Below are 11,985 nucleotides of genomic sequence, written 5' to 3'. Positions count from 1 at the left end.
CAGACGTCCATACCTGGTTAGTGAGCAAGCAAGAACCATAAGAGCATAAGACATAGGAGCAGAATTAGGCCACTCGGCCCATCGAGTCTGCTCCACCATTCAATCATGGCTGAAATTTTTCTCATTCCCATTCTCCTGCCTTTTCCCCATAACCCCGGATCCCCTTATTAATCAAGAACCTATCTATCTCTGTCTTAAAGACACTCAATGACCCGGCCTCCACAGCCTTCTGCGGCAAAGAGTTCCACAGATTCCCCACTCTCTGGCTGAAGAAATTCCTCCTCATCTCTGTTTTAAAGGATTGTCCCTTTCACCTGAGGTTGAGCCCTCTGGTTCTAGTTTTTCCTACTAGTGGAAACATCCTCTCCACGTCCACTCTATCCAGGCCTTGCAGTGTCCTGTAAGTTTCAATAAGATCCCCCCTCATCCTTCCAAACTCCTGCCTTTTCCCCATAACCCCGGATCCCCTTATTAATCAAGAACCTATCTATCTCTGTCTTAAAGACACTCAATGACCCGGCCTCCACAGCCTTCTGCGGCAAAGAGTTCCACAGATCGGGCCTTGGTTATCCGAGAACAAGTCTGGTGAATTCGAACCCTCCTCGAGGCAACGTGAAACAGCCTTGTCCCTGCTGTCCAAGTAGCATCAGTCATTTCAACAAAGATTGAGGATTAAGCCTAGAGGATTTTGGTCTTGTGCTATTCAGTTCTTCACTGGACTTTGTGTTCACGATTGGAGTACTGTAAGTTCAGTTAACTGCATGTCACAGCAGCATTGGAGCACATTCTCCCCATGTCTGCATGGGTTTCCTCCGAGTGCTCCAGTTTCCTCCCACACTCCAAAGATGTGCAGGTTAGGTGGATTGGCCATGCTAAATTGCCCCTTAGTAGCAAAGATCATAGAATCCCAACAGTGCAGAAGGAGGCCATGTCCCATGTCTGTTCTCTCCCCACAGCTGCTGTCAGACCCGCTGAGATTTTCCAGCATTTTCTGTTTTTGTTTCAGATTCCAGCACCCGCAGTATTTTTCTTTAACTTTTATAGAAATGTCAATTGCTGCGGGACATGGGTTTAAGCTAAAAGGGGCAAAGTTTAAAGAAGATATGAGAGGCAAGTGTTTTACGCAGAGGGTGGTAAATGCCTGGAACACGCTGCCAGAGGAGGTGATAGAAGCAGCTACAATAGCAACGTTTAAGAGGCATCCTGACAGATACATGAAGAGGCAGCAGATAGAGGGATACGGACCACATACAGGCAAAAGGTCTTTAGTTTAGCAAGGTGTCATATGTCAGTGCAGGCTTGGTGGGCCGAATGGCCTGTTCCTGTGCTGTACTGTTCTTTAAGCCTGATTGCAGTGTTACTTTGAGTCCAGAGCTTCCCTATCTGGAGGTTGGGGGGTGGCGGGGGGAGTAAGGAAGGGGTTGAAATTTGCCCGTATGGGTGATACTGTACCAAAAACAGCCCAGACAGGTTAGAGTTAAAGTTTATTTAATAGTCACATGTCAGCTTACATTAACACTGCACTGAAGTTACTGTGAAAATACCCTAGTCACCACACTCCGGAGCCTGTTCGGGTACATTGAGGGAGAATTTAGCACGGCCAATGAACCCTAACCAGCACGTCTTTCGGACTGTGGGAGGAAACTGGAGCACCCGGAGGAAACCCACGCAGACACGGGGAGAACGTGCAGACTCCACACAGACAGTGTCCCAGGCCGGGAATCGAACTCAGGTCCTTAGCGCTGTGAGGCAGCAGTGCTAACCACTGTGCCAATAAGTGATTAAATCTGATTTTAGATTTCTTTGCAGTCTAGGGTTCTGTTGTCCCAGGCTCAAACCCCATCACAAACGGGTGCACCTACACCTCAGGGACTGCAGCGATTCAAGAAGGCAGCTCGTCTCCACCCGCTCAAGCTCAATTAAGGATGGGCAATAAATACTAGACCCAGCCAGTGATGCCCACATCCCCTGAAAAAGAATCATAGAATCCCTACAGTGCAGAAGGAGGCCATTCAGCCCATCAAGTCTGCACTGACAACAATCCCACCCAGGCCCTATCCGGATAACCCCATACATACACTCGTTAGTCCCACTGACATTAAGGATCAAGTTAACATGGCCAATCCACCTAATCTACACATCCTTGGACTGTGGGAGGAAACCGGAGCACCCGGAATAAACCCACGCAGACATGGAGAGAACATACAGACTCCACACAGTCACCTGAGGCTGGAATTGAACCCGGGTCCTTGGCGCTGTGAGGCAGCAGTGCTAACCACTGTGCCACCCACAATTAATAAAAGAAAACTCAGATGATTTGATCGTTATTGGATTGCTGTTTGTGTGACCTTGCTCTGTGCAAACTGGCATCTGCATCTTCACTACACTTCAGAGTGTATTTCATTGTCTGTAATCCGCTTAGGGAGTATTTATGTTGTGAAAGGTGCCACTTAAATGGAAGATATATAGCACAAGAGAAACCTCTTTGTACATGGCCAGGGATTCCGCTTGCTGAGTTACTGATTAGACATTTCATCGAATCATAGAATCCCTACAGTGCAGAAGGAGGCCATTCAGTCCATCGAGTCTGCACTGACCACAATCCCACTCAGGCCCCATCCCCGTAACCCCATGCATTTACCCTAGCTAGTCCCCTTGACACTAAAGGGCAATTTAGCATGGCCAATCCAGCTAACCTGCACATCTTTGGATTGTGGGAGGAAACCGGAGCACCCAGAGGAAACTCACGCAGACACGGGGAGAACATGTAGACTCCGCACAGACAGTGACCCGAGGTCAGGAATCGAACCCGGGTCCCTGACGCTGTGGTGCAGCAGTGCTAATCACCGTGCCGCCAATGACGTGTCAGAACAGATGAGCCATTGGTTAAAATAAAGATCAACTGTAGTTTGAAAGGGATCAGGACTTTTCCTTTTTTAAAAAAAATGATATTGGCATCACTGTGTTAATGCTGATGAACCTCGGATCATGAATATTCAGAGGCCTCAACTTGAAAATGGGATTTAAATGTCAAGAATGTAACGCAACCATTTGAGAGTCCTTGGCATTCTCAAGTGTCAATCAAATGTGACCTTTTGTGCTGTTTATCTCAATCTTATTTATTAAGGAAAAAGGAATGACATATACCAGATGAAAATCGCAATTCAAAATCAAATCAGACCTCTTTTATATAGAAAGGACACTGCATTCTCTGCCGAGCTTTGGTTGCTTCATTTTGGCATTTTCCAGATGCAGGAAAAGCTACACTTATTGCCCCAACCTGGTTAACCCCGAGATGATGGCATCTACCCTTGTGTAAAGAATCCCAAGCTATTAAAATAACTGGGTGGGTATCTCAGCTCAGCAATAAGAGTCAACTAGCTCGAGGAAGTGGTTGCATTTGGCACGGTGGCAGAGGTTAGCCACGTCAGGGATTGATTCCCGGCTTGGGTCACTGTCTGTGTCGAGTTTGCACGTTCTCTCTGTGTCTGCATGGGTTTCCTCTGGGTGCTCTGGCTTCCTCCCACACTCCAAAGATGTGTAGATTAGATGGATTGGCTATGCTAACTTGCCCCAGCCATGTTAAATTGTCCCTTAATGTCCAAAGCTGTGTATGTTAGGTGGATTGGCTATGCTAAATTGCTCCATGGTATCCAAATTTGCAGAGGGTAGGTGGATTGGCCATGCTAAATTGCCCCTTAATGTCCAAAGATGTGTAGATTAGGTGGATTAGCTATGCTAAATTGCCCCTTGGTGACCATAGATGTGTGGGTTAGATGGATTAGCCATGCTAAACGTGTGGATTTGTGGGGAGATGGCAGGGGGTGGGTCTGAGTAACATGCTCTGTGGGAGAGTGGTACAGACTCAATGGGTTGAAATGGCTTCCTTCTCTGTACATTCTCCTTGTGTCTGCGTGCGTCTCCTCCCACAGTCCAAAAGATGTGCTGGTTAGGGGGCATTGGCTGTGCTAAATTATCCCTCAGTGTACCCGAACAGGCGTTGGAGTGTGGCAACTGGGAGATTTTCACAGTAACTTCATTGCAGTGTTAATGTAAGCCTACTCGTGATTAAAAAACTTTAAAAATGCTGCAACATAAATTGGGAGGCGCCCCTGCCCCTCCCCCACCAATAGCAATTGCTTTTATTTCAACAGGTAGGAAGCAAAGAGTTGGCATAAATGGGTCTTTTTCTGATGGGCAGTCAGTGACTAGTGGGGTTCTGCAGGGATCTGTGCCAGGGACCCCAACTGTTCACCTTATATATTAATGATTTGGAAGAGGGAACTGAATGTGTTATTTCCAAATTTGCCGATGATATGAAGTTGGGAGGATGTAAAGATACTACAGTGTGATTTGGATAGGCTGAGCGTGTGGGTGTCTGCATGGCAGATGCAGTATAAATGTGGATAAACGTGAGGTTATCCACTTTGGTAGCAATAATAGGAAGACAGATTATTACTAGAATGGGTGTAAATTGAGAGAGGTGGATACTCAACGAGATCCTGGAGTCCTTGTGCATCAGTCGCTGAAAGTAAGCATGCAGGTACAGCAGGCAGTAAAGAAGGCAAATGGTATGTTGGCCTTCATAGCAAGAGGATTTGAGTGTAGGGATAGGGATGTTTTGCTGCAATTTTATAGTGTGTTGGTGAGGCCAGACCTGGAGTATTGTGTGCAGTTTTGGTCTCCTTATCTGAGGAAGGATGTCCTTGCTGTAGAGGGAGCGCAGTGAAGGTTTACCAGGCTGATTCCTGGGATATGAAGAGAGACTACGTCATGACTAAGGTGAGGCCAAAATTCCGATTTGAAGAAGAAATTAGATACAACTCCTGGGGCTAAAGGGATCAAGGGATCTGGGAGGGGAGGGGGATTGGGATGTTGAATTTGATGATCAGCCATGATCATAATGAATGGCGGAGCAGGCTCGAAGGGCAGAATGGCCTACTCCTGCTTCTAGTTTCTATATTTCTATTTCCCAGGGCTTTTTTTCATTACATGTAAAGTAAAAGTAAAGTTTATTTATTAGTTATTATTTATTAATCATGAGTAGGTTTACATTAACACTGCAATGAAGTTACTGTGAAAATCCCCCAGTCCCCACACTCCGGTGCCTGTTCGGGTAACACTGAGGGAGAATTTAGCACGGCCAATGCACCCTAACCAGCACGTCTTTCAGACTGTGGGAGGGAACCGGAGCGCCCGGAGGAAACCCATGCAGACACGGGGAGAATGTGCAGACTTCCTACAAACAGAGACCCAAGTCAGGAATCGAACCCAGGTCCCTGGCGCTCTGAGGCAGCAGTGCTAACCACTGTGCCATCCAAAGTCTCACAAGTAGGCTTACATTAACACTGCAATGAAGTTATTGTGAAAATCACCCAGTCACCACACTCTGGCGCCTGTTCGGGTACACCGAGGGAGAAATTAGCACGGCCAATGCACCCTAACCAGCATGGCTTTTGAACCATGGGAGGAAACCAGGGAGCCTAGAGGAAACCCATGCAGATATGGGGAGAATGTGGAGACTCCGCACCGACAGTGACCCCACGCCGGGAATCGAACCCAGAACCCCAGCGCTCTGAGGCAGCAATGCTAACCGGTGTGCCATCCCCGTGTCTATAAAAACAGTCCTGGGAAATGGTGAAATGAAAATAAATGGTGTTGAGAGGAGTGTGGTGGGGTTCCAATTTATATGGCATCGTTTACGATTTCTAACTCGAGCAATACGGTCTCATGGATTCTGATCTGTTTCATTCAGAGATTCTCCTCCAAGAGAGCGACAGAAATGTCTGCAGAAAGAATGGTTCGATTTACCCATGACGCCCTCTTATGGCAAGTTTCAGAAAAAAACCACCTCCTGTGTGAAAAGACGGCAACTATTTCGTTGTGTTGAGTGGACTTCAGTCCTGGTAATCCAAACTGATAGCTCAGCATCAAAGGGCTAGGGTTAGGATTTACATTTGGGTGTGGCCACTTCATTCAGATTTTGTTTGATTGAGCTGTTGAAGATTGAACAAAAATTTAGCACTCAAATTCAAAGAAAGGAATCAATGTCAATTACCATCTGCTGGGGGTTAAGTGATACCCAATTTTATACCTGGGATCAAATCATAGAATCCCTACAGTGCAGAAGAGGCCATTCAGCCCATCGAGTCTGCTGACAGCAATCCCACCCAGGCCCTATCCCCATACATTTACCCTGGCTGGTCCCCCTGACAGTCAGGGGCAATTTAGCGTGGCCAAACCGCCTAACCTGCACGTCTTTGGACACTAACGGGCAATTTAGCATGGTCAATGCACCCTAACACGCACATCTTTGGACTGTAGGAGGAAACTGGAGCACTCTGAGGAAACGCACGCAGAGATGGAGAGAATGTGCAAACTCCACACAGTGACCTGGAATGGAACCCGGGTCCCTGGCACCGTGAGGCAGCAGTGCTAACTACTGTGCTGCCCAACCACAGCAGCTGGTTAAGTTTGAATTCAACAAAAAAAAAATCTGGAATTAAGAATCCACTGATGACCATGAAACAAAACCATGGTCGGAAAAACCCATCTGGCTCACTAATACCCCTTCAGGGAAGGAAATCTGCCGTCCTTACCCGGTCTGGCTTACTTGTGACTCCAGAACCACAGCAATGTGGTTGACTCCCGACTGCCCTCAGGCAACTAGGGATGGGCAATAAATACTGGCCCAGCCAGCGATGCCCATGTCCCACAAATTAATACAAAAAGACATTGATGGAGGGGTATAGGCAATCAAATCTTTTAACACCAAAGGGATTTTCACAGTAACTTCACTGCAATGTTAATGTAAGTCTACTTTGACTAATAAATAAACTTTTTAAAGTTTATTCAACGCCGTTTGAAACTGGTAGATATTTCGAGACGTTAACTTTTAATAGTTTGGGGGGGGTGGGGAAACACGATAGGATCTAACATTGCAAAACTGTGGCAGGTACAAAGGTAAGTCCCTATGGCATTATGTATGGAAAAGATGATGGCGTAGCGATAATCCCCCTGGATTAATAATCCAGCCTTTCAGATTACTGCGTTTGGGTCAAGGGTTCAAATCTCACCAGAACAGCTGTGGAATATGAATTTAGTTAATAAAAATATACCATTGAAAGCTAATTACACAAAACTTGCATGGATTGTCCTTTTAAAAAAAACCCATCTGGTGCACTAATGTCCGTTAGCGAAGGAAATCTGCTGTCCTTACCCGGTCTGGCCTATATGTGAATTCTGCCTACCCTTCAGGGGTGGGCAACAAATCCAGGCCTTGCCTATAACACAGAATATATATTTATAATTTACAAATATAGCTCCGTGCTCAGGTCAACATGTTTGTTGCTGGGATTTAGATTATTCGACCGAATAGCTTATTTTTCCGTACAAACCGGGGGGCACAGAGGTTAGCAGTGCTGCCTCACAGCGCTGGGAATCTGGGTTCAATTCCGACCTCGGGTCACTGTCTGTGTGCAGTTTGCACGTTCTCCCTGTGTCTGTGTGGGTCTCCTCCAGTTTCCTCCCACACTTCAAAGATGTGCAAGTTAGGTAGATTAGCTATGCTAAATTGCCCCTTTGTGCCCAAAGATGTGCCGATTAGGTGGATTGGCCATTGCTAAATTGCCCCTTAGTGTCCAAAGATGTGCAGAATAGGTGGATTGGCTATGCTAAATAGAACCACTGAGAAGCTAAACATGTACGTTTGAAAACATATTATATTCCATATTAAAAGCATACATCTTAGCCAAATGCACTCTGCTCTAAGCATGATGAGCTATAGCTAAGTAAAGAAGAACCACATTCTTTGAAAATATAGCTATTGAGAGAAGCAAAGGAACCCTCTTATCAGTGTGGATCCCAGACACCACAAACTATCCCAGACAGGAAAATGAATAGAGCAATACAACTATCCGATAAAGAGTTGTTCGGAGACAGGCAGAGGAATTTTACTTACGCATTCCCATGTGATCAGAGAGTAGAGAGCTATTGCTCAAGGTAAATGATCTATATCAATAACGATTGGCTTCCATCCAGCAGGATGAGCAGAGGGGACAGGAAAACGACTTTTGAAATTTGTATAATTGCAATATCAATAGCAATGCAATATAAGTATAATCTGGGCCGCCTCAAATTGCTCTCCTGTGTGTTATGGACCAGGGCTGGCAATAAAACACGGCTTCAACCTGAATTACCGTCTCCGTGGGAGTCCTTGGATCTCCCAAAAAACTCCCGCAATGGGGTTACAAGGATAGGGCCTGGGTGGGATTGCAGGCTCGTTGGGCTGAATGGTCTCCCCCTGCACTGTAGGGATTCTATGAATCTATGAACTATCGTTGCCTCTTTAATGACTCAGGTTCTGCCTCAGAAGAATGTTATTCAGGTAGGTGGAAACAGAAAATCCATGGCACAGCAGGAGGCCATTCGACCCATCGCACGTATGCTAGCAGAAAAAAAGCAAACCAGCCTAACCCTATGTTTCAGCCTCTCGATCTGAAGTCCTGGAGGTTACAGCCCCACAAGACAATGTCCAAGAACTTTTTATTCATCCAACCTGGAGGCTCTGCCTCTACCTCTATTTTATCCAGTGAAATCCAACACCCTCCCCGCTCCACCAACCAACCTCTGAGTAAAAAAAAAATCACACCTTCACCTATCCTTCCAACTTTGAAACTATGCACCCAGGTCACTGATGTCTTGCCAAGAGAAATTAGTCCTTCTAATCTACTCTAAAACCTTGAATTTTATGCACATCAGTTAAATCTCGCCTCAAACTGAATGCTGTTAAAAAACAGTTCGAGTCTACCCCATCTTTCCTTAGAGCTAAAATTCTCCATTCTTCGCAACGTCCTTGGAAATCTCCTCCGTGCCTTCTTGGGTCACTGTCTGTGTAGAGTTTGTAGTCTCCCTGTGTCTGCGTGGGTTTCCTCTGGGTACTTCGGTTTCCTCCCACAGTCCAAAGATGTGCAGGTTAGGTGGATTGGTCATGTTAAATTGCCCCTTAGTGTCCAAAGATCATAGAATCACAGTACAGAAGGGGTCATTCAGCCCATCAATCCCACCCTGTCTTGTAACCCCATAAATTTACCCAAATAATCCCCCCAAACCTCGGGTCAATTTAGCATGGCCTATCAACTTAACCAGCAATCTTTGGACTGAGAGGAAACAGGAGGAAACTCACGCAGACATGGGGAATATACAAACTCTGCAGTCACCCAGCCAGGAATCAAACCTGGGTCCCTGGTGCTGTGAGGCAACAGTGCAAGCCACTGTGACACCATAACTCGCAGTTTTGCAGGCTAGGTGGATTGGCGATGCTAAATTGCCCCTCAGTGTCCAAAGATGTGCAGGTTAGGTGGATTAGTCATGATAAACGTGTGGGGCTGCAGGAATAGGACAGGGTAGAGATCCTGGGTAAGATACTTTGTCAGAGTTGGTGCAGACTCTGTGGGCCAAATGGCCTTTTCTGCATTGAAGGGATTTTCTAGTACGACATTACCCTTCCATTAACGTAATGAGCAAAACTGTACACAGGACTCTTAATTAGTGCTTAATACAGTTCAACCATATCCTCCTGGTTTATAATTGATCCCTGGTGCTAGTTTAGCAAAATACAAGCTAACTAGAATTTATACTGCCCATTTAGCTATTACTTCTGAATGAATCATTAAGCTTTTTGGTCAGGAGCCTGGACAACTTCACTTAGTGAGCAGGCTGGACCTCCAGGAATCATGGCCAACTCATTCTGGCCCCAAACAGCAGATACATAACTACAGCAGTCACTCCTCACACCACCACCCCCCCACCCCCACAGCTTTCCCAAAGAACTGCAGTGATTTTGAGACAAATATCTGGGGTCATTTTTCTCATCAAAAAGTCACTAGGTGGGATTTTCCAGACACATTTCTCCCCGAAACCAGAAAATCCCACTCGAGTTCAACAGACCTTTCCATAGTCCACCCTTAGCTCGCCATGATTTCTGTGGTACGCGAAACAGAAAGATCCACCTTGTATTGACATCCTGTCTGAGAAATAAGCTCCGAAGAAACAGAGCCTCTTGTGTAGTTTCCCATCATTGCAAATGTGTTTCAGTTGGATGAGCTTCAGGCTCGTAGGCATCCAGATCACCAACAACCTGTCCTGGCCCCACCGACACTATAGTTAAGAAAGCCCATCAACAGCCTCTACTTTCTCAGGAGGCTAAGGAAATTCAGCATGTCCGCTACGACTCTCACCAATTTTCACTGATGTATCACAGCTTGATATGGCTCCTGCTCTGCCCAAGACCACAAGAAACTACACGGAGTTGTGAATGTAGCCCAGTCCATCACTCAAACCAGCCTCCCATCCATTGACTCTGTCTACACTTCCCGCTGACTTGGCAAAGCAGTCAGCGTAATCAAGGACCCCACGCACCCTGGATATATTCTCTTCCACTTCCTTCTATCAGGAAAGATACAAAAGTCGGAGGACACGTACCAACAGACTCTTCTTCCCTGTTGCCATCAGACATTTGAAAGAACCTACCTTATGTTAAGGGGCAGCACGGTGGTTTCCTCCCACAATCTGAAACATGTGCTGGTTAGGCGCGTTGACCCAAACAGGCGCCAGAGTGTGACAACTGGGGAATTTCACAGTAATTTCATTGCAGTGTTAACATAAGCCTTACTTATTATTAAATAAAATAAAATTGATCTATCTACACCCTAAGTATGACTGTAACACTATATTCTGCACCTCCTTTCCTTCTCCTCACATACTCTGAAATATGTTTCGTCTGTATAGCATGCAAGAAGCAATACTTTTCACCGTACACCAATACACGTGACAATAATAAATCAAAATTCATTTTAAAACATAGCATGTACACTATTTATTATAAGCAATAGTTCAATAGGTCATACTTTCACCGAGGTGAGTAGAAATTTCTTCACCCAGAGGGTGGTGAATGTGTGGAATTCACTCCCACAGAAAGTAGTTGAGGCCAAAACGTGATTTCAAGAAGGAACTAGATATAGCTCTAGGAGCTAAAGGGATATTGTGTGTGTGTGTGTTTGGGGGGGGGGGGGGGGGGCGGGCGGTGGTGGTGGTTTATCAGGATATTGAATTTGATCTAATATGATCAAAATGAATGGTGGAGCAGGCTCGAAAGGCCGAATGGCCCCCTCCTGATTCTAGTTTCCATGAATTAGAAGCTTGAAGGCACAAGATTGAATCCACGCCATAATGTAGGCGGACACTTACGCTGCATTATTACAAGTGCTACTTCTCAGATGAGTTTTAAACCAAGATCCAATAAGAACATAAGAAATAGGAGCAGGAGTAGGCCATCTAGCCCCTCGAGCCTGCCCCGCCATTCAATAAGATCGTGGCTGATCTGTCATGTCTCAGTTCCACATTCCCGCCCTCTCCCCATAACCCTTAATCCCCTTGCCTATCAAAAACCTATCAACCCACGACTTAAAAATATTTAGCGAGGCAGCCTCCACCACTTCAACGGGCAGAGAATTCCAGAGATTCACCACCCTTTGAGTGAAGAAGTTCCTCCTCAACTCTGTTCTAAACCGCCCCCCCTTTATCTTGAGGCTGTGCCCTCTAGTCCTACTGTCCTTTCTGAGCAGGAAGAGCCTCTCCACCTCTATCCTATCCGCCCTCAATCCTATCCCCCAATGGCACTTATCCCCCCGCTTCCCCCAGCTAATTTTCCACTGGATTCCGACCCAAATGACCATTCTTCGTGCACGACAAACTCACCATTCATGGTTCCCCGGTCTGCCTCTGTGTGAATCCCACCCACAGTTCATTTGAACCAGTGGCCAGCGGATAGAAATCAAACATGGGAACTTTAATTAGAGTCATGGAGGTTTACAGCCCTTCGGCCCAACGTGTCCATGCCATACTTTTTTTAACCACTAAGCTAGTCCCACTTGCCCACATTTGGCCCATATCCCTCTATACTCATCTTACCCATGTAACTGTCTA

This window comes from Carcharhinus amblyrhynchos, chromosome 33 (genome assembly GCF_965287045.1).
Source record: "Carcharhinus amblyrhynchos chromosome 33, sCarAmb.v2.hapA, whole genome shotgun sequence".
NCBI classification, from domain to species: domain Eukaryota; kingdom Metazoa; phylum Chordata; class Chondrichthyes; order Carcharhiniformes; family Carcharhinidae; genus Carcharhinus; species Carcharhinus amblyrhynchos.
This window is presented reverse-complemented; position numbering follows the sequence as displayed.